Here is a 22,532-nt window from a genome sequence, read left to right as displayed (position 1 = left end):
GTCACTGCTCCCACATTCCCTCCAGGGAATCATGTATTCTGTGTCAGGACCGTATGTTTCCAGCTGTGTGGATCTGAATCCCTGCCTCAGATTAGAAATACATCTGGAGCTGGCTGTGGATGGTTTTGTCATGACTCAGCAATTTGTATCCAGTCCTGATCAGCTTTTTGTGGACCCACAGCTTAGAGGCATGGACATGAGAAGAGAAGGCTGGAGAGATGGCTTAGCAGGTGCCTTAGTCGCCTTTCTCCTGCTGTGCTAAAACACCATGACGAAGGCAATTTATAAAAGAAAGGGCGCGTGGTTTCCTGATGTCAGAGTAAAGGAACAGGGTTAATCCCAGGGGTCAAGAACAAGTACTACCACAGTTTTTGAGCCAAATCTGAAGCAATCTTTATTAAATAAATACTGGCCAAGACCATGGGTAAGGCCAGGTCCGTACCCGGGATTTTCAGAATATGGTGCCACATTACATCAGTCAGGGACTTATAAAAGCAAAAGCCAGGAGGCTGCATACTTCCTACCTTTGTCCAATCAGAGCCCAGCATATACCCTGACGTACTTCCTGCCAACATGTGATCAAGCACACATACTGGGCAGTTGGTGCAACCAAGCTTGATTGCAGAAGTGAAAATACTGTTACCTTACTGGAACAGCCCCCAGCATTCCAGGATCTGTCCTTAGGTAAGTGGAGCTTACAGATTAGAGGTGTACAGGTGGTTTTGTCTTCTAGACCTTGTTTTAAGTTGTTTTATAGATTTTTTTTTGTTTTGTTTTGAGTTTCCTAAAGCTAGGTCAAAAATAGGAGTCCTGCTTTTTGTCTCATCGACCTGTAAAATCTGTCAAGTGACTCATAGCAAAATCTCTCACTAGTGAGAGATAGGATGACATAGGATTCCTGGAAGACCTGTGACCATCTTGTTTGTAAAGGGGTACCATAGTTAACACAAGACGGGGACTGGTGGATCCCCATGAGTTTGAGGCTATCCTGGTCTACACAGTGAGTTCCAGGTTAGCCAGGGCTGCATAGTGAGGCCCCCGTCTTTGCTGTGGGAAAGAAGTACCTATTTATAAGCACTTTCTGTTTGTTTTTCTGTCCCTTCCAGAGGAAGCTTCCAACCCCCAATCCTTCCTGATGCATGTTCTGAACTGTATTGCTCTCTGGTCTATGGTCAAAGCTGTCCACATCAAAACGAACCTGCGTCACTTTTGCCGACATGATCCTGTCCCATTTCCTAGTTGAGGACAAGTTGGAGACAGTATTATTTCTAGTTCATGGAAGAGTACACAGCTGGGAAGTATGAATTTGAAACCTGGCTCTCGATGGACCTTGGGCAGATTACGTAACTTCTCTTTGCATAGACGTCTTCGTTCATTGAGTAGGAGTAAGGTTAAAGAACTTAGTACCTACGAAATGCAAAGGACAGTGTCTCCCCTACCACAACAATCACTAAACATACATTATAGTTTTATCATCCTCCTGCCCAGAAACAGACCCTTCTGCAAGACAGTTTATTACCATGCTTTCTACCCATGTTTTCCTTTGCTGAGTATCCCTGGGAGTAGCTGAAATGTGAGACAAGTGTATTCAGTCTGGACTCTTGATAATGTACTACAGGGTCATCAGAAAATAAGTCTGATGAACAGAATTTGATGATTTTTTTTTGAGACAGGATCTAATTATGTAGCTCTGGCTACATGACCTAGAACTCACTATGTAGACCAGGCTGGCCTCAAACTCATAGAGACCCACCTACCTGTGCCTCCCTGTGCTGGGATTAAAGGTGTGCACCACTATACCCCAAATGGACATGGTCTCTTATTCATGGGAGTTTCAAGAACCCTATAGGATAGCAGAAGCGTAGAAAGAACTACACTGTATACACTATGTGTTTTCCTATGGGTGTGCAATAAGAATAAGTTTAATTCATAAATTAAGCCCAGCTCAAGACCAACAACATAAACTTAATGTAGATCTAAATTACTGTGCCACCACAGCGGGCCTGAGAGTGAAATGGCTGGGAAGGAAACCAGGGCTAATGTGCAGGGATGGGGTAGACTGCTTGAGGGAACAGTTCACATGCAGGGGCCAGAGGGAGCTGATGGGACCAGAGTTCCCGACACAGGCTGCAATTTAAAGACCATGGGTTATTTATTTTTAGAGTTTTCCATTTAATACTTTTGGACTGTGGTTTACTGTGGGTACATAACTGCAAGCACCACACAGCTGTGGGTTAGAGCTTTTGTTCCAGAACAAGGCTCTGGATGTTCTGCAGATCCTACACCTCCTCTACTCAAAGGCATAGGTGGAAGAACTCCTGTAGGCTATGTCAGTAACCAGGGGCAGAAACCCTTCAGAACAGCTCGCAGCTCTGATACTGTCCAAGTTCCTGCCTTGTGTTCTTGCCATCTTTAGTTTTTTCATGGAGCCAGGAGTCTCTTCTGGCCCTCCTCTCTGGGAGACTCTGTTCTGTTCCAATACCTTACACTGTGCTGGGATATCTCCTTCCTAGTGTAAGGGTCCATGATTCACTGAAGAATGATACCCGGACTTAAATAGTATATAACCACAAAGTGTTTTATTCTGTAGAAGTCCAGCGTGCTGCGGTTTCCCGTTACCAGAATAGAGAGTCACCAAGAGAGCTTGCAGGCCTGAATTAAAGCACGTTAGGGAATTCCAGGGTAGATGACGTCTATGTTAATCTGTTGGGTCCATCTCTACCGACATCCATTACTGAAGTGTGGGGGCTGGAAACTTGCTGGGGAGGTCTGGAAACTGCCGCTGAGGAAGTAGCTGAGGAAGTCTGGAAATGGCTGCTGACCCCATTGTCCTTGTCTCAGGCCAGATGGCAGGGAAGCTTCTGAGGCCTAAACTAGCCTGGAATTGTCCAGTTCTTGGAAAAAGAGATTTAGGCCTAGTCTCCTGAACTGCCAGTTTGAAGCCTGTCATGGAGTCAGCCAAGGCTTCTCACTAGGACTACAGAGACTTCTCTCTTTTCTCATCTGCAAACGCTTGTCAACTACACAGGCTTTCACCCATGAATCTGCCCGACTAAGCTTAGATGCTGCTGACTTCCGAAATGCTTTAGCCAAAGTTAATTTTTACAAAAATCGTGTACACCGCTTGTGTTTTTATTCCAAACCAGACTGCCCAGGCCTATTTTGTTTGCTTGTTTTTTTCTTTCCTATGGGGCTAAAGATAGATGAGGGTAAACAAAAATCTTTCATTTATTTTTATGTGCAAGCTCCTAAGGACCCATGTGCTGTTATCTAAGCAAGGGAAGGAAACGCAGACCCGGCAGGAATCGTCTGAGGTTCCTTTGGCATCAAGGACCCGGCTCTCACCTTCTGGAACTTGTCTGAGTAGAGTCGTCTGCTTCTGACTGCTAATTGCTCATCCAAGCTAGAATTGACAGAAGAGAGAGAAGGTTCTAGAAATTTGTCATCTCTTAGCATCCGAATGAGACCCCCCTTTTTCTGCTCCCCTCAGAGTGAAGATGAACCGTCGATGGACATTGGCAATGACTAGGCCAGAGCTGAAGCATCAATGCTGTTCTCCCAAGATGGAGATCCCATATCCTGTGTGAGTCTGATGTGCAGGCTACCTGGCTTGAGATGCAGGTCTAAGGACCCTGCTGCTCTGGGACTGGATGGTAAGCAATAGGACTGGTACCTCTCTCCCTTCAGAGTCTGTTGGAGCTGCTGAAGTCATGAAAAAATTCTTTCTACTTCTTATGTGTTGCTCAGTGCCAACTTTGGTTTGCCAATCTAAGGGCCAACTCTGAGCCAAGTTATGGAAGTCCTGGAAAGGGGGCAGGGACTACTATCACAACCAGGCAGTAAAAGTGACAAATGCTGTTATTACCCCCCTACACACACACACACACACACACACACACACACACACACACACACACACACACACACACACACACATCCCTTCCAGGAATAACAATAACAAAGCCAAACTCCCTGCTTTCTAGTTCAGGTTTCTTCACAAGGAGACAGCAGACCACAGTTGTTCATAAAGTCTCTTTTCAGCCCTGCTTGCTTGTCCTTGTCCAGGGTTCAGCTAATGAGTTCCCACAGAGCACAGGCCAGCAGGGGAGGCGGAGATCACAGAAGAGAAAGAGTCAGCTTCCAGGTCTCCTGTGGATTCTAGAATGTGATGGAAAACCACAAGTGTTTCTGGATGGATGCTGTCAAACACAGCAGTGACTGTTCACTGTTGCTCTGGTCAGGGCTGGCACACATGTTCCTGCCTGTGGGTGTCCCCCTCTGAATGGGGCTCAAATGAGAGAAGGGTCTCTTGTCACTTGAGCCTGCTCTCCCAAAGGCCTTTGTGTCAGAGCCATTTCTAGAAGCCTCGGAAGGAGACAAGTTAGCCATCCTGAGACTTTGCAACAAACCCTCCGCTCTTCTCTTCACATGACTTTCAGCCTGCTAGGTGATCCTGCCCACACCATGTTCAAGATCAGTTTGGGATCTGCACCTATCAGATTCAGAGAACCAGAATTGGCGTCAGACATGGGCTACCAGATTATGGAGAACTGCCTGATGTAACACCGAGTCTGCACTCCGTGAGGCCCCTGCAAATGTGGAACATGAGTGCCTACAGGATGAACTTCCCGACCAGGGACCCTCCACTCTGCTCTTAAGACCGTCCAACTGGTTGATTCAAACTCGCCCTGGATCTAGGATGCTCCCTTAACTAAAATGCATGTGATTAGGGAATCCTTTTTCATGTGCATGTGTGTGCGTGCATATATGCACGTCTGCGTTCATGTGGGAGTGATATGTGTGTGCAGTGTCCCTGCGTTACGTGAGCTTTCATATGAAGGTACAAAGTTGATGTGGGGGGCAGTCTGCCTAGATTTCAAGTAGGGTCTCTTGCTTAACCCAGAGCTCAACATTCCAGCTTTTTCTTGCAATCCCCTGTCTCTGCTTCTCAAGTGCTGGGATACCTTACCTGGACCTGCCTGGCTGTGTAGATGCTAGGGATCCGAACTCTTGCACTCACGTTAAACCAAAAGTGATTCATCCACTAATCTGTCTTCCTACCCCGACTAGAGATTTAATCGCCCACATAAAACATCTTCATTGTAACCCCCAGACTACTGCTTGAGTAACAGTGTGATTTAGTGGAGCTAATGCATACCACTCGGTGGCATCAGCACAACTCTGTCCTCTATAGCTGCCCTTGGCTGGGGCTTTTGCATTTTGCTCCAAATTATAGCTAGAGCCTCTTCACTTGTCCCCTGCTTCTTCTCCTGTCCCCTCTGTCCCATCCACTGCCTCTAGCTGTTTTCAGCTGAGCAGAGTGAACAGTTGTCAGGTAGAGTGCAAGCCATCTGCCATTGCTCAATCCCTTTGTGGTGGGCAGAACGACAGTTCCCTAGAGATGCCTGAGTCCTAATCCGTGCAGCTCATGGCTGTGTTACCTTCCCTGGTAACAAAGGAACTTTGTAGGGGTCATTGGGGGCCAGTTTTAACTTGAGATTGTCCTGCTTTATTTAAATGGCCCACTCTGTTCTGGTCCTTAGAAGCAGTTCAGGGGACTAGGGAGACAGCTCACAAGCCTGGGGACCCAAATTCAATAGGCAGAAGCCATGTAAGGGTGGACAGAGTGAAACAATTTCACGAAGTTGTCCTCTGACTTCCATACACGCTGTGGCATCCGAACCCCACCCCTCGGCCATCACGAGGGAGGAAAGTGGATTGCAGAAGCAGATGTGGGAAAGACTTGCCACTCTATGCTGACCTTGAATATGGGGGAAGAGTGTTGGAAGCCAACAGCAAGGGGAAGGCAACCTCAGTCCTCTAAGCACTGTCCCCAAATGTCACTAGCAAGGCAAACAAGTAGCAGCCGGATTCTGGAAGCCTGTTGAGAAGATCTTGAGAAAGCCTCCAAAACATCATATTTAGTAATTCCTGGAGATTTTCTTCTCCTCGAGTTCCCCCTTAACAATCAAGAGTTTTATTTTCTTACATTTCTTTAGTACAGATGTTCTAATAAAGCCACTAGTGAGAGTGAGTGACGTCACATATCAGATTAGAATTTTCTGCACTGTATCAGGAAGTGTCATCCTAGATGCCTTTGGAATTGGTTAAGAATCTTCTAGTGAGAGATGCAGTCACATCAATGGCTTCACGTTGTCGGGGAGGCCATGTTGGACTACCAGTCTGCAGAACGACAGCAAGTTTGCGTTGTGTCAGTCACAGCCTTGTACTATGGCAGCTTCAGAAAACATACAGCACTCCGATGACTTCCCATTAGCTGTAGAGTTGAGATCCAGCTCCCTTCAGTCCCTCCTTGCCCTGACTTCCGCAGTGGTTTCCTAGCCACCCTCCCCTTCCCTCACACCTGCCCCACTCAACCACATCAGGAGACCACACCAGGAGGAAGTCACATCAGTTCCAATCAGGAGTCAAAATAAATAGCACTTTAATGTAGCGTCAAAGTTAATGCAACTATATGTGGCAAACAAATATTGAAAGAAGGACGAGATCCAGTCGCAGGATTTGCTGGGCTGGTCTTTGCCGCCTATTGGCTCTGACCATTGCAGCTCTCAAACTTCCAGCCCCACTCCCATAATTCCTTGCCCCCCCCCATGCCTACAAGGCTTTCTCTCTCAGTAGCTTCATCGTAGTTTTATTGTTGTTACTGTTTTCTTTCTTTTTTTCTTCCTTCCTTTCTTTCTTTTTTGTTTTTTTATTGAATCTTTCTATTGTGGCCCAGGCTGGCCTCAAACTTTCCATCCCCCTGCCTCTGGCTTCCAAGTACTGGGATGATGGGTGCGCACCATCGAACCCAGCCTCAGCTACTTACCGAACCTTTCCTGACTATTTGTTTAAAATCATATTGCCCCTCACCATCATTCTGTGACTGTTTTCCCAGAAAGATGGAGATGACTAATATTTCATTTCATTTAATCACTGTTCTTCATTTCCAGATATGTCACCTAACAATCGTGCAACACGCATAAAGGCTCAGTAAGTTTGCATGGTAGGAAGGAAGGAGGGACAGATGGAGGGAGGGAGGAAGGGTAGAGAAAAAAGGGCAGAATGTAAAGCAACAGCTCTTTGTCAAAGCATGTGTGTTCATGTGTGGGTGTCTATACTTATTCTTGTATGTATATGTGTGAGTGAGAGAACATGTGTGTCTGGGTATTGTGTAATTATGTGTGTGTATCTGTATGTGAGTATGTGTATGTGTGTGAATGTATGTGTGTGTGAGTGTGTGAGTGTGTGTTTAGTGTATGTATGTACGTGAGATTTATGTGAGTGTGCATGTATCTGTATGTGAGTGTGTATGTGTATGTATGTGTGAACATATGTGTGTCTGTATGTGAGTGTGTATGTGTATGTATGTGTGAACATATGTGTGTCTGTATGTGAGTGTGTATGTGTATGTATGTGTGAACATATGTGTGTTTGTATGTGAGTGTGTGTGAGGGGGTGAGTATATATGAGTGAGAGCATATATATGTGAGTGTGAGTATGTGTGAGTGTATACATGTGAGTGTATGTGTGTGTGTTGTGTGTGCATGTGTGTGCATGTGTGTATATGTGTAAAGAAGGACTTTCTCACTGCATTACTGAAGGCAGGACTCCCTGAAGAACAGCAGTAAATTTTAGTTTGCTTGCAGAAACATTAATTTATGAGCAAGCTTCATTTTTCTTCTCCCTGGGGGGTTAGGCAGCCCCGGGAGCCAGTGTGTTCTCTTAGATAACTGGCAGATGTGGACTGTGGGCTGGCTCTCTGCTTTCTTTTCTAGGAATTAAGCTAAATGTGGTTTCCACTGAAGCTCCAGGAAAGTTTGAATCCTTTGCAGCTTGGTGATCTGGTGAGACTTAGTCTTTGTCACGTTGGATTTAGTGATGCCTAGAGATTATATTCTATTCAAGTCGCCCCTCAACCCGATCAACCTGATTTTCTCTCTCTCTCTCTCTCTCTCTCTCTCTCTCTCTCTCTCTCTCTCTCTCTCTCATCTACTTCTCTCACTCTCTCCCTTTCTCTCTCCCTCTCTCTCTCTCATCTACTTCTCTCACTCTCTCCCTTTCTCTCTCCCTCTTAATGAGGAAATTTTAGCAAAGACACTATTTAAAAGTCAGTGATATTTTATACTGTAGAAAATCTTGTTTCTCCTACTTAGAAGAGACAGTGAGATTGTGTATTCTTGTGAGAGGTTATTGAAGAAGCAAAAGTTTCTGAGCAGATTCAGAAAACCACGGCCAACTTGTGCAGTGTTCCCCCTGGTGTTAAAAAGCCTGTCTCCAAGTCTTTAGTTACTTAGAAGGGAACTGTGAGTATCTTGGATCAGACCCTGGGAGATGGGGGGAAGATACTGACAGAAAGGTGGTGAAATATGAACGGCCTGGGGTATAGTTGTACTGTAACTTCACACAAGCTGGAGTTATCACAGAGACAGGAGCCTCCCTTGAGGAAATGCCTCCATGAGATCCAGCTGTAAGGCATTTTCTCAATCAGTGATCAAGGGTGGAAGGGCCCATTGTGGGTGGTACCATCCCTGGGCTGGTAATCCGGGGTTCTATAAGAAAGCAAGCTGAGCAAGCCAGGGGGAAGCAAGCCAATAAGCAGCACTCCTCCATGGCCTCTGCATCAGCTCCTGCCTCCAGGTTCCTACCCTGTGTGAGTTCCTGTCCTGACTTCCTTTGGTGATGAAGAGCAATGTGGAAGTGTAAGCTGAATAAACCCTTTCCTCCCCAACTTGCTTCTTGGTCATGATGTTTGTGCAGGAATAGAAACCCTGACTAAGACAATAGTGAATGGGGATGATAGTAATTTCTAAATCGTGATTAATGTACCGTGGTCATGACAGATCTCAACATCAAGGGACACTCAGAGTCCTCATTCTCCCTGCAGGCTTTGTGTAGGCTTAAAATTACTGTAGAGTAAAAAACTTAGGACTGAGCTGGAGAGGTGGCTCAGCGATGAACACTGGCTGCCCTGCAGAGGGTCCTGGCTCATTCCCAGCACCCACATGGCAGTTCCCAGCTATCTGTAATTCCAGTTACAGGGGATCCAAAGTCCTCTTTACCAAAGCATCTGAGGCCACCAGGCATGAACATGGTACACATACCTGCAGGCAAAAATTCATATGAATAAAATAAAAATAAATAAATCACTTAGATAAAAAGTTTAAGCTAAAAATATAGACTTCAATTCCTAGTGGAGAGGAAAGTAGAAACAGCAAGTATGGAAGGGGTCAGGAAAACTGGAGTCAGCTTGGAAACCCTCAGGCTCACGTCCATCCTTGCTATTTTTAGCTGTGCGGAGCTGGCCTGGACACTCACTTCTCTGAGTCCCAGTTCCCTGGGACTCCATGGTGCTATCTGGGAGGCAAACCAGGACACTGCTGATGTTGCCATGGGTAATGAGCAGGGATGGTGGTGGTACTGACAGAAAGGGACCCAATCCTGCCCCTGAGCACTGAATCCCTAATAGAGTAAGTTCAAATCTCAGCATGTGATTAGTACCTTTAAAATAAAAGTGTGTGCATGTATGTGATTGTGTGTTCATGTGTGTGCACATATGTGTGAGAGTGTGTTTGAGTGTGTGTGTACATATGTGTATGAGCATGTGTGATTGTGTGCACAGGTGTGTGAGTATATGCACATGTGTGTGAATGTGTGTTTGAGTGTGTGTACATATGTACATGAGAGTGTGTCTGAGTGTGTGTACACATATGTGTATGATCGTATGTGTGTATGCACATGTATGTGCATGTGTTTGAGTGTATGTGACGTTTGTGTGCACATATGTGTATGAGCACGTGAGGGTGTGTAAAGGTCAGAGGTGATGTTAGGTGTCTTTATCTTCCCCACATGGTTTTTTGAGAGAGTCTTTTATTGAACCTGGTTCTCACCAAATCATCTAGGGCCATACTTCCTCCAGCTCAAACCTACCGAGACAGCACCATCAACTGGGAGCTGGAGTTCAAACATCTGTGTCTCTGGGAGCTATCTCGGCCCACCACTGAAATCTTCAGCAGTTTCAAGAAAGAAGATTTCACCTGTGGGCATGTCTTATCTAACCCTTCCTATAGTGACCGGTACTGGCTAACTGCAGTTTGTTCCACTAACAGAAAACTACACAGAGTGCGGGTGACGTAGGTCAATGGCAGAGTGCTATGTAACATGAGCAAGGCCCCGGGCTTGACCTCTAGCACCCTTAAGAAAAATGACTCTGGAGTATGAAGTGTGTAAATTATCACTGATTTTTAACGGTGTTTCTGATATTTGCATATCAACAGTGGGGCAAAAGATGTGACTATTTAACCCCTATATGGGATTACGTTTCCCCTGAAAGCTAATACAGCGTTTCAAACTCCCATCAACCCTGGATACGAATACGTTTAAAACAGGTTTAGCTCTGTTGATTTTTTCTGTTGCTGTGATGAATTACCCTAACAAAAGCAACTTAAGAAAGATGTCTCCTGGCTCACAGGCGGTCAGGATGTCAAGGTGGCAGGAGCTGAAGCTTCCAGCCTTGTGGTATCCACTGCCAGGAAAAAGTGTAGTGCACAGTAGTAATCTGTGTTGGGAGACACTCAGCCCAGGCAACCTCAATAACCGACCAGGAAAACCCAGGGCAGGCCTGGCAGGCCCATCTCATCTAGACAACCCCACACCTTTTCCAGGTGACTCTAGATCTCAAGTGGAAATCAGCCATCCGCCCCACATGCTGGGCGAACAATGATTTTTAGTGTTGCTTTACATTTTTTTCTCTATAAAAAGTTAATTTTCTAACAATTAAACATCCATGTTCGGCGACCGCTCTGCCACTGAGCTGAGCTGGACCCCTAACACCTCTTACTTTCAGTTCTGAGACAGCAACTTGCTATGTTGCTGTGTATCCCCTGGTTGACTGGAGCCGGTAGGACTCCTAAAAGGCCTCAGTATCAAGTCTAGTTTGCGTTCTCAGGGTACGTGCTAAAACGGAGGTTCTCAACCTGTGGGTCACAGGGGTTACATATCAGATGTTTACACTGTGATTCCCAACAGTGGCAAAATGACAGTTAAGAAGCAGCAGCGAAAATAATTGTCACCACAACCTGAGGAACCGTATTAACGGGTGGCAGCACCAGGAAGGTTGAGAACCACTGCTCTAAAACCACAAGGTGGAGGGAAACAAGCCTTCGCAGAAGCATACATGTGAGCTAGCTGTGAAGGGCAGCTCATTGTTCTCCTTACTTCTCCAGGTCATTCAGCTCCACTTAGCAAGGGAAGTCATGCTTGGCAAGTGGGCGGTACAATCGCTACATGAATATCCAGTAATCGCTCTTTTCTACCTTATTTGACTTGGGCAGCCTTATCCGAGCATACACAGGTAGAATCGTTTGTGTGAACCCATGACTGTACAGGTTGAGGCTCCGTTCCAGGCCTGAGTTTCTACTTCACGTCTAAGATGGGTTCTGCCCTCTAGGTGACTGACATCGAGAAATCTCCTTCTTACTGACTTGACAGCAGCACAAAGAAAGAGGTGACCACACCCTTGTGGGACATCAAAACCCTATCTTTGTCAAACAAGTTTCAAATCCAGCAAGAGACACGGGTGGTGGCTGTGTGGGTCAGGTATGGGGGTGCGTGCCTATAATCCAAGCTCCCGAAAGCCATGGTAGGAGGACTGAGAACTTAAATCTGGCTGTGATCTCTCCAAAATTCTGTACTTCTAATTATTTGTGAAGAAGAAACATCTTTTACATATTTATTCTATTGAGGTATTTGCATTTTTATGACTTCCATTTCTGCCTTTTACTGGTTTCTCATTTGGGGTCTGTGGTTTTCTTTGTGTGGATTTTTCTTATGTTACCTTTGCTAATTTTTATCTCACATCTGCGGAACATTTTCTTCAATCCATCGCTTTTTTTATTTGGCTTTGTTTTCATCATTGGCTTGTGCACCACAACCATGTTGTGATTTCAGAGTGAATGAGGACAGGATGTTTTACTGAGATTTTTGTCTCCATTGCCACTCAATTTCCTTTTCTTGACTTTGCAGGGAGGGTTGAAGATGGATGCTCAAAGTCACCATGAGATCGTCTTCATCATGGTGGAGCACCTTTACCCTACTTTAAAGTTCACTTGGGACATAGCTGCAGGCTCTTTCTCCCAGCCCTAAGGTCAGGTTCACTGTCCAACTTCCCTGACCACATAGATGGTTCTAACCACACTGCAGGCTTCTGACAGAAGCTCCGGGCTGTGAGCAACCTGGGGGCCAACCAAGCTGTCTCTGTCCATGTTGACCACACACCATTTTCCTTCAACTTTCCTGTACAAGGCTGAGCCTTGGGGATCTCTGGAGGCCTAAGTAGGCCCCTCCCATTCTGTGGTTGTCTTCCGAGGAGGGATAGAACCTTCAGGAGATGGATGTTTGTGGGGGGCGGTGTGTCAGTGGGAGTGAGAAGTGAGGAGACCCTCAAGAACAATAGCTGTCATGGACAGAAAGACTGAACTTCGTATAGCTGCCACAAGGGCCTCTGTCTCCTCCTTGGGTAGTAGTTCTGGGGCTGGTGGAGACAAGGGGGTAAGCCTCTGCTTTTTCACACTCACATCTTTTCTACTGGCTGTCTCTAGGAAAGGCAGACAGTCTCGGTGGAGACCACCCATGACAGATGTGTGAGTGAAATGCATCAGCAGGAGACACCCACAGAAGTTGGAGGGAATGACCAAAGGCTGACCAGTGTGGCCTACTCACCTCTGGCCAGCCTTGTGCCCCAGATACCACGAAAATGCTTTTTACTCATCCTGGCTGAGAGATTTGCCTGACTTGTATTCTCTCTCCCAATTCATTGTGTTTGTCAGTGGGCCAGGGATCATTAGGCTAAAACTTCTTTGTCACCCAAATTCTGCAGTGTCATCCTGTTCCAGAAACAATGAAACAAATGCCGGCCTAAATGAGGGACAAAGGGGCAACAGGAAGCTCCAGAACAAAGCTTCCACACACACTACCCTCTGTGGAAGCCACAGGCAGTGGAAAACATCCACAGAACGCCAACTATCCAATGGGATGCTCCACTGACGCCTGGTAAGGACATGGGGAAGACAGAATAATTCTCAAAAGAGCTCCAAATCACACATTGCTGACGGGGAAACACTTAGAATTACCAGAAAGTGAAGTCAAAAGAGAATGGTGACATCTTTATACCCAGTAAAAGGGAGTATGGATTTCATAGATGGGATTTGGTCTTCTTTCTTACTACGTGAGGACAAAGTATTTATTTGTCCCTCCTTTTGCACTTCATCCATTATGTGGGGGTTTAGATGTTCTATCCATAAGCAGCAGGCCTTTAGCAGACATAAAGTCTGACAGGTGTATGATTATAAAAATTACTTTATTTGTAAATTATCAAGTCATGGGTCTTAAGAACTCAAACAAACTAAGATAAATCCTGGCTCCAAATAAGGTCATGGTAATTTTCTGACAGACGTGAATTTGAATGATGATAGCTCCCATTGGGCTTGGAACTTAAGAGGAAAGCTTTATTTTGAATCATAGTGGAGGGGATAGTCCATCACAGAGGGGAAAGCAAATCAAGGGGCAGCAAGCACCACGGTGCTTGGCTGAGGGATGAGCAGGTGGGACTCCTCACTCCATATTTGAATACTTGGTCCCTAGTTGGTGGTACTCAATCTGCCTCATGGTTCTAGGTCAAGATGTGAGCTCTCAGCTGTTTCTTTACTCTGCCACCCTAGACTTTAATCCTCTAAAATCATAAGCCAAATTAATCACTTGGTTTGATACATCGCCCTGGTCATTGTGTTTTATCACAGCGATAAAAAAGTAGCCAAGACAAGGGAGATGCCGTTCAACTACGTACTGTCCCTTTTTTATCTATATAATCAGTGGATCCAAGTCCAATTTTCATTTGTTTTTATTCATGTGTTTGACTAACAATGCAGTGAGAGGTGAACTAGCAAGGACGCTAGCAGCATAAGCAAAGAAGTGTTGGCGTTTCTGGGGTGCAGTGATCGTGCTCAATGCTGTGACAAAATAGATACCAAAAGGAACTTAAGAGGAAAGCTTTATTTTGGATCGTAGTGGAGGGGATAGTCCATCACAGAGGGGAAAGCAAACCAAGGGGCAGCAAGCACCACGGTGCTTGACTGAGGGATGAGCAGATGGGACTCCATATCTTAGTGGGACAGGAAACAGAGAGAGTAGACAGGAAGTAGGGTCAGGCTGTAAAACCTCCAAGTCTTTCCCCAGTGACCTAGTTCCTCTAGTGAGGCTCTTTTTCTAAAGGGTTCCCTAAACAGCAGCAGCAGCTGGGGGACCAGGTGCACACATGCTCGAGCCTGTGGGGACATCTCGTGTTGAAATGACTATAGTCGGGAAGATGGAGAGCTGGGATGGAACCCAGGGTTTCACACATGCTAGGCAAGCACTTTACCGACCAAGCGAAATCTCCAGTCCTCAACGTAGATAAAAGCAATGAGTGTAAGTCTGACCTTGAGAGAGGAGAAAAGCAACTGGACTCTGGTCTCCTAGAGCTCTTGATTTATTCTGTTTATATAGACTCGACCTTGCACTGTTTGTCTCGTCATGTATTTACCCATTCACTTACTCCTTCAGTGAACTTTCTTTGCATGCACGGTAATGGATAATCACTGGAACTAAAGATTAAAAAGTCTCAGCCCAGCATGGTGACTTACGCCTGTAATTCCAACACTCAAGAGGCTGAGGCAGAAGGACTACCACAAGTTCAAAGCCAGCCTAGATACATAATGGATTCTAGGTCACCGTATCTGCAAAATAAGGCATTGTCTCAACAAGCAAACACTGGAGTCACAGGAATATGCCTCCATGGAGTCCATATTCTTTCTATAATGATGGTAAAACAAAGGACATGAGAGACACCAGTTCTGAGTAGGCCTACAAAATGCTTAGGCAAAGTCTTATAGTTTGACTTAGAGTTCACCTGGTTACAAGGTCAAGTTCCAAGCCAAAGTGAAAAGCCAGAGCATAGCAGGAAAAACTAAAGATCATGTGACAACTAAAGATCATGTTGTCAGAGCAAGCATTTGCAAGCACAAGTAGGTAGAGAGGCTGGGATGGATGGAGCCAGGGCCTTTCTCGAAGGGCTAGGCATTTACCAGTATGGACGCTTTCCTCTGGGCAGTGAAAGCCAGGGCTACATCCATCATCCTCGAGAAACACCACCTGAGGTTAACTGGTGAGGTTGGTGCAGAAAAGTGAATGCTATGACTGGAAAGTCAGATTCAAGGTCACAGAGAGCATGGACAGGCACCCAGAGAGCCAGCCTATAACACTCGGCGAGACAGAAGGACGTTGGGGAAGGCCAAGAGGGAAGCCAGTGGAAGTCAGCCACATTCCATCCAGGCAGATGATGGTATTGTTTCTCAGGAGAGCAGATTATGGTTGTCTGTCCCCATGGACTCAGCACATGGGAGGTTGAGGTAAGAAGATCTTAAGTTTTAAGGCAGCCATCAAGACTCCTTCCTGAAATAACAGCCTATAACCCGGATATAGTAGGGGTGACGAAAAACGGTTTGGAAAGGCAGGAGAGAAGGAGCGAAGAAAACGAGTTTCCTCTTGGTGGTTGGTAACTTGAGTGTCCGGAGCGTTATAAGAGACACATGGGCAGGCAGGCGGAGGTATGGCCAAGAATCCAGTGCATTCTGAGCTATATATACATGGGGATTTCACATCATTGGTGGTGACAAAGAGGTCACTAAGCCTAAAATCACTCAGAGGAACAAGGCCTATGCCTTGAAGAACATGAGTCCTTAAAGAATGTGTAGTGAAAGTTACCTCAGTTGAGAAGTTAGAGGAACAATGGAAAAGATAACAGCAAAGCCAAAATAAAGGGTGTGGGGGCCATTTCTAATTAGTGGCATATCTACACACTACAGATTGAGCATGCTTAATTTGAAAAATCTGAAGTCCCAAATGTTCCAAAACCTGGAACCTTTTTCAGCACAAGATAGCACAACAACTTTCCTGTACAAATTACTAAAACATATTACATAAAATTACCTTTAGACTGTCTGTACAGAGTATGTGAAGTTAATAGGCAGCACATGTAGACTTGAATTCCAACCCTTAAACATCTCTTTGGCTGCGCAAATATTCTAAAATGCATAGGCTAATAAATCTAAAACACTTCTAGCTCTACGCATTCCTAAGAAATGCACAACTCGTACACACAAGTGTCCAGCTCCCAGTTGTTACGTGAATGAATAAACAGACAAGCATCACAAAGATAAGCAGGCATTTCCAGAAGGTCCACATTCACGTGCTGTGAGGAGGTCAGTGACACAAGGAGAACTGAGTGTTCCAGGCCAACCCACACTGGGACAGGAAGAACTAGGGCAGCCTCTGCCTGAGTCACCATCCTCCCCACACAGACCTGGGGTTTGCACAGTGCCAACTGGAGGAGGTCCCTTCCATAGTGGCTCTCAAGTGCAGCCCTTGCCACCTCCATGTCCTAAGGTCCTCTGCCCTCACTCAGCTCTCACATTCTCAAGTAGGGCTCTTGGTTGTGCTAGGGGGACAACATCCTTCTAGTTATTGGCTTAAAACAATGCACCTTTAAAGTTATATTTCTCTATGTGATATTAAAATGAGGTCTTGGAAGTAATAAGGAAAGGTGATGGTTTGATAGTGATGTGTTTGTGTGTGGGTCGACAAGGAGTGGATTGTGCTAGTTAGCTTTTCATCAAGGTGACAAAAAGATAGGGACTTTAGGAAGTGAAAACCTCAATTGAGAAAATGCCTCCATCAGACTGCCCTGTAGGCAAGTCTGTAGTGACCATTTCCTGATTAATTCTTCAATATAGGCGGGCCCAGCCCACCAGGGCAATACCAAACCATGGGCAGGTGGTTCTGGGCTGTCTAAGAAAGCAGTTTGAGCAAGCCAACCATGAGCATCTTCCTGGTCTCCCTGCCCTGCCGCCCTCAGTGATGAGGTATTACCTGGAACAGTGAGATAAAACAACCCTCCAGCCACAGATGCCTTCAGTTCTTGAGGTGGTTTGAATAAGAATGGTCCATCCCCATAGTCTCAGATATTTAAATGTTTTATTGCCTAGTTGGTAGAAATGTTTTGGGAGGAATTAAGAGGTGTGGCCTGTTTAGATGTGTGTGTCACAGGGGGTGAGCTTTTGAGGTTTTCCTGTGCTGGGCCTAGTATCTTTCCCTCTCCCTCCCTCTCCTCCCTCTCCTTTCTTTGCCTCCATTTTGTGGATAAAATGTAAACTCTCAGCTACTGCTCTAGCACCATGCCTTTCTGCTACCATGCTTTCTAACGTGAGGGGCACGAATTAACCTTCTGGAACGGTAAGCTTTAAATTACATGTTTTCTTCTACAAATTTCCCTGGTTAAGATTCCTCATCACAGCAATAGAACAGCAACTGAAACAATTGTGTTGTGGCCTTTATCACAGCCATAGACACAGAACTGGAGCAGGCAGGATCCCCTTCTACCAAGTGGTTGTTGGAAAGACTCAGTTCCTCACTGAGGCCTGTGGTGCTGTATGAGGCACTGGCCACAAGCTATCTTTAGTGCCTTGGCATGTGATCTTTTCTAGCATGGCCAGTAGAGAGAGGGGGGTTGGGGGGAGATGGAGAGACAGAGACAGAGAGACACAAAGAGAGACAGAGACAGAGAGAAAGAGAGACAGAGACAGACAGGGAGAGTCTGCTAACAGGACTGAGACCATAGCCTTTGTCACTTAATCATGAAGTGACACCCTATCATCACTGGAGAATCTGACTTGTAGACAAGTACAGCCCATATTCGTTGAGGAAGGCTCATGTAAAAGTGTGAGGTCCAGAGGTGGTAACCATTCTCCGGCCACACCACAGCAACACATTTCAGATCTCAGAGCCCTTCAACTGCTCACCTTCCTTTACGAATATGCCCTAAACCTAGCTCGGGATAGTTTTTCTTCTAAGTCCCTTCTTGGCTCCTATTGTATGGGTTGACTTTGTCTTCTGGACTCACTCTCAACTTACTGTTTAGCTCTTTGCCTGAGTGTAAGAAACAAAAACTAATCCTGGAATTTCCCCCAAACAATTAAGAGAGATATTTTAGTGGTTATTACCATCATGTATGTATGTCTGTGTGTGTGTGTGAGTGTGTATGAGAGTGTGTATGAGTGTGTGTGTATGCGTGTGTGAGTATATGAGTATGTGTGTATGAGTGTGTGAGTGTATGTGTGTGTGTATGAGTGTGTGAGTGTATGAGTAAGTGAGTGTGTATGAGTGTGTGTTATGTGTGTGATGTGCATATGATGTGTGGGGGCATTTACAAGCCACAGCATACAAATGAAGGTCCAGAGGACAACCTTATGAAGGTTCCAGGGATTGAACTCAGGTTGCTAAACTTACTGGCAAGTGCTTTTACCCATGAGCCACTTTGATGGCCTCTAATCAGGAATTTTGCCCTTTCCTTCCTACCTCTGTCTCAGTAGGAAAACACGGAAGTAGCGAAGCCAAAACCCTCTCTGACGAGTTGAAGAGAGGGGGAGGATGAACAGAGAAACCCTCTGTGTTGGTGGGGGTGGGGAGTGGAGTGTGGAGGAGAGGAAGGAAAATTGATACAGAGTTACTGATCTTTCTCTATCATATTCCTGACAGAGTCCTGACCTAGGTGCTACATCCCAGTATGCTCAAGGTTGCTAAGGACAGTGCCTGCCTCCGAGCTGAGGACCGGGTGTGGCTGACACCTTTCCCGTCCTTCCCTGCCTCATGCAGGTCTTTATTCTGAGACAGTGAGTTAGAGTTGAGCACGGGAGCACCAGTGACCAGCAAGGATGCTCCTGGGTCTGTATTCCCAGCCGCCATCTTAGGGCCCTCCCTGGCCTCCCAGCCTAGAGCCATCTTCTAAGTCCCACGGTAAGTGTGAGCAGAGCCTCTTCTCAGGCTTCCTGTCTATTTCCTACACCCAGCATCCTCTTTATAAACCCTGCCGTTTTCAACTGTCCCTTTCGTTTGTCCCCCGCTTCTGCTCTTGCACCACAGTCCTTTTCACACGCCCATTAGCCCTGTATCATCCAAACTGTCATCAAGCTTTAAGGGTCAAATCTGGACCTTGGTAGCCCTTACACACTAGCCTTTGGCGTCCATCTTCAGTATGCCAATTAAAGAGATGCAAATTAAATAGTGAGAAACAGAGAAGAGATTTGTTCCGTGTGGCTGCCTGGAAGGAGAAACAGATTCAGTGACTTGAGGTTTATTACAGGGTAAGAGTGTGAAGAGGTCAGCAGGACTAGGCACTCCTGGTCAGGGTGTGGTCCCACTTATCATTGACCCTGCAAAGTGGTTTCAGTCATCATACAGGCGAAAACTCTTCCTGGGTGACAAACCTTTTCCTGAAAGACAAGCACCCCATCTAGATGGCCCCACCCCCAACGCCTACCACCACTGCCAGGGAGACTCTTAAGAAATCAATTCCAAGCCCTTGGAGTCCGTTTCCTCAGTTCTGAGAGATGAAGTGAGCGGCACAAGGGTCCGTCTCTAGCATACCTGCACCTCTGCCATGGTGGTTGTATAACTACCAGCCTGACCACACACTGTCCTACTCAACACAGCCCCATCTCAAACTGGAGACTCACTGCCCACCGAGCACTCGCCGCTTCTTTTCTACCCCTTCACGCCTACTTCAGTTCTTCCTCTGCCTCCCAAATCTCCCATTTCCTTCTGCTTGCCTGCTAAATCCCAAGCCCACATGACACCACACACACACACACACACACACACACACACACACACGCACGCACGCACGCACGCACGCACGCACGCAACGCAACGCATGCACACAAAGTATGCAATGCACGAAATGCACGCATGCACACGCCACCCCGCCCTCACTCCTCCGATGAGGGCAGACGGTATAGCGTCCCATCCGTTTATTCTCTTTGGGCAATGTTTTTCCTGCACTGGAATAGCCACCAACCACTCATTTACTTAAAAAATAGGATCCTTGAGAACAGAGGTGTCTTCTCGCTCAGCTTTGAATTTCTCTTGTCCAGCAAAGAACCTTGAACTTGTAACATTCAACAGCCAAGAAACAGTTGTTGTTCTAAAATGAACTTTTCAAGGTGAATGTCGCTCGCATCCTAATTTGTCATTTTATATCCTTTCTGTTTTCTTTTAAACTTTTCCCTTATTTGATCAATGTGGTGGTGTATGATATAAGCTATTTTACTGCTTTTTCTTTCTTTTTTTAAAATTTTCAACAGATTTTTACAAAACATAAAATTAAGTATATCCATGACTACCATGAAATACATGTGTATGTTGTACAATGGTTAAATCAAGTTAAAGACGTCTATTCTATAACTTTATCATTTCTTCGTGAGAAATGATCCCAAATCCTTCTTACTTAGGATAAATCCTTCTTGCTTTACACAGACCATGTGTGATCTACATGCTATGCAGTCATACCCCAGAGCCTCCTGCCTCTAACTGTGACCTCGTAGTCTAACTCTCCCATTCCTCCCCCATCACTTCACATGTTTTTCTGGAATACAGAGAAATGGTGTAAGACACATTCCTTTGTGGAGAGAGAAGGCAAGAGCAAAGCATGGGAGAGGCTCTTGACTGAGAGAGTCATGGTCAACTACATTCCACAGCTTGAGTTTCATCGAGCTCTTGAGCATGCCGTCTCTGGGTGTTACCTAGCGAGGAACGCCTTCAACCAGCCTGGCTTCATGTTTCTCATCTTTGTCACCCATCACCATGAGAGAGTGTGTGGCACAGGGCATCGCCAACAGGAAAGACAGTTACATAATCCATGTTGAAAAATATAATCAACTCCTTCTAGGAGCCAGGCACTCGGCTAGAGGCTGGGGATAGAGATGACCGAGACCGATGTGGCGTGAACACTTCCAGAATTATTCCAGAAAGAGCAGCTGCTGATGCCTCGAGATTGCTAACCGTACCAGGACCTGGATTAAGCATCTTAGCGTCACGAGCTCATTTCATTCTCAGTATAGTTTCTACCACTGCCCTTATTGTACAGATGGAACACGGAAGCCCAAGGAGCCCATGTATTCTCCCCTCCGTTAGCAAATGGTGAACCTAGCACTTGATCCTAGGGTTTGTGACTTGAGAACACTCTGAGATCCACAGACTCTGCCCTCCCAATGGGCTTCCTTTCTGATCAAGGGAGAGGTTTAGCTCCCTTTCTTGTTCCCATAGGGAGACTGTAGGTGAAGGTACATATGACGTAAGCAATCTCCTTCTCCTCCTCCGCGGCTGGAGATTTCGTACGTGAATGGGGTAATCTCCCCTGCATTCCTCCATTCGCAACACACTCAGGCTGAAAGAGCCCGAGGGCAGAAGCTGTGTCATACTGCACATGTGCACAGAGTGAGCGCCCCTGCATCCCTGCAACATTCCTCTACCATGCAATCCTCAAAGGCCGAAAGAACCTGTAGGCAGAGGCAGGGTCAGCTTGTTCATGTGACTTACAGGCACCCTTCATACTTCCTCTGCCTGATACTCTGATGTAAGCCTCATGCTCTGCTGTGAGCGTTCATAAGACAGAAGAGGCAAAGTGTAGGCCAGTAAGCCTGCCTTGAGCCTACCACATGCTCAACCCGGTGGACAGACTAGAATGATAGAGGCTCGTATGATACTTGTTAGTAGTCTGTCTAAGCTCCACCCCTACAGCTACCTGGCAATAGCCAGGTATGCTCCGCTCCACAGTTGCCTGGCAACAGTCAGGTATGTCTGTCTATAAAGGGGGCTGCTTGCCCCTCCTCATTCTCTCTTACTCTTTTCTGCTCTAATGCCCTCTTTGTCCCTGTCACTTCTCTCCATGTGCTCATGGCCGGCCTTTACATATCCTCCCCCCTTCTATTCTTCTTCTCTCATTAAACCTCTCCACATGGAACCATGTTGGTTTGGTGTGCTTTGTCCGGATGCGGGCCGAGATTTCTACCCCAACAATACTGACTTAGAGAAGGACCTCATCAGCTTGCCAAAGACCTCATCCCACTTTCATTTTGTCCCCCCAGATGCTAGTTGGGTATCCGTTCTCCCACGTGACTGGGATTAGCGCCCCCTAAGGACCAGCGTTCTTTTAAACATATTTTTATTATTTATTTTATGAGTACACTGTCGCTGTCTTCAACACACAAGGAGAGGATTCCATTACAGATGGTTGTGAGTCACCATGTGGTTGCTGGGATTTGAACTCAGGACATCTGGAAGAGCAGTCAGTGTTCTTAACCACTGAGCCATCTCTCTAGCCCAGGACCAGCGTTCTTATTTGTGTTCAAAATTCAGCTTCTTGGACGGTGCCCCTTACAGAACAGAGCCTCTTGCTAACAGAAGTTCACTATCTCATTGGAGTCCTTGTGCGTTGCTGATAAAATATGATCTGGTGTAGACACTGGAGAAATGGTGTGCGGCTCCTCAAGAAGTTAAACAGAGTTGGGTGTGGTGGTGCATGCTTTTAGTCCCAGCATAGACGCAGAGTCTCTCTGAGTTCAAGACCAGCCTGGTCTACATAGTGAGGTCCAGGCCAGCCAGGA

At 46.1% G+C, this 22,532-nt stretch overlaps 1 long non-coding RNA gene across 1 annotated transcript; it reads left to right on the top strand.

Moving 5' to 3' along the window:
• Positions 1-594: 594 nt before the first annotated feature.
• LOC102551595 (uncharacterized) lies at positions 595-21,542 on the top strand. The gene is made up of 6 exons (XR_015637374.1): positions 595-684; positions 3,491-3,653; positions 12,025-12,145; positions 12,878-13,050; positions 18,628-18,885; positions 20,524-21,542. It is a non-coding gene; the product is annotated as an uncharacterized LOC102551595 (long non-coding RNA).
• The last annotated feature ends 990 nt before the right edge of the window (positions 21,543-22,532 follow it).

This window comes from Rattus norvegicus, chromosome 14 (assembly GCF_021556685.1).
Source record: "Rattus norvegicus strain SHRSP/BbbUtx chromosome 14, alternate assembly SHRSP_T2T, whole genome shotgun sequence".
NCBI lineage: Eukaryota > Metazoa > Chordata > Mammalia > Rodentia > Muridae > Rattus > Rattus norvegicus.
The sequence above is the reverse complement of the archived record's forward strand: the minus strand, read 5'-3'. Positions and strand labels throughout refer to the sequence as shown.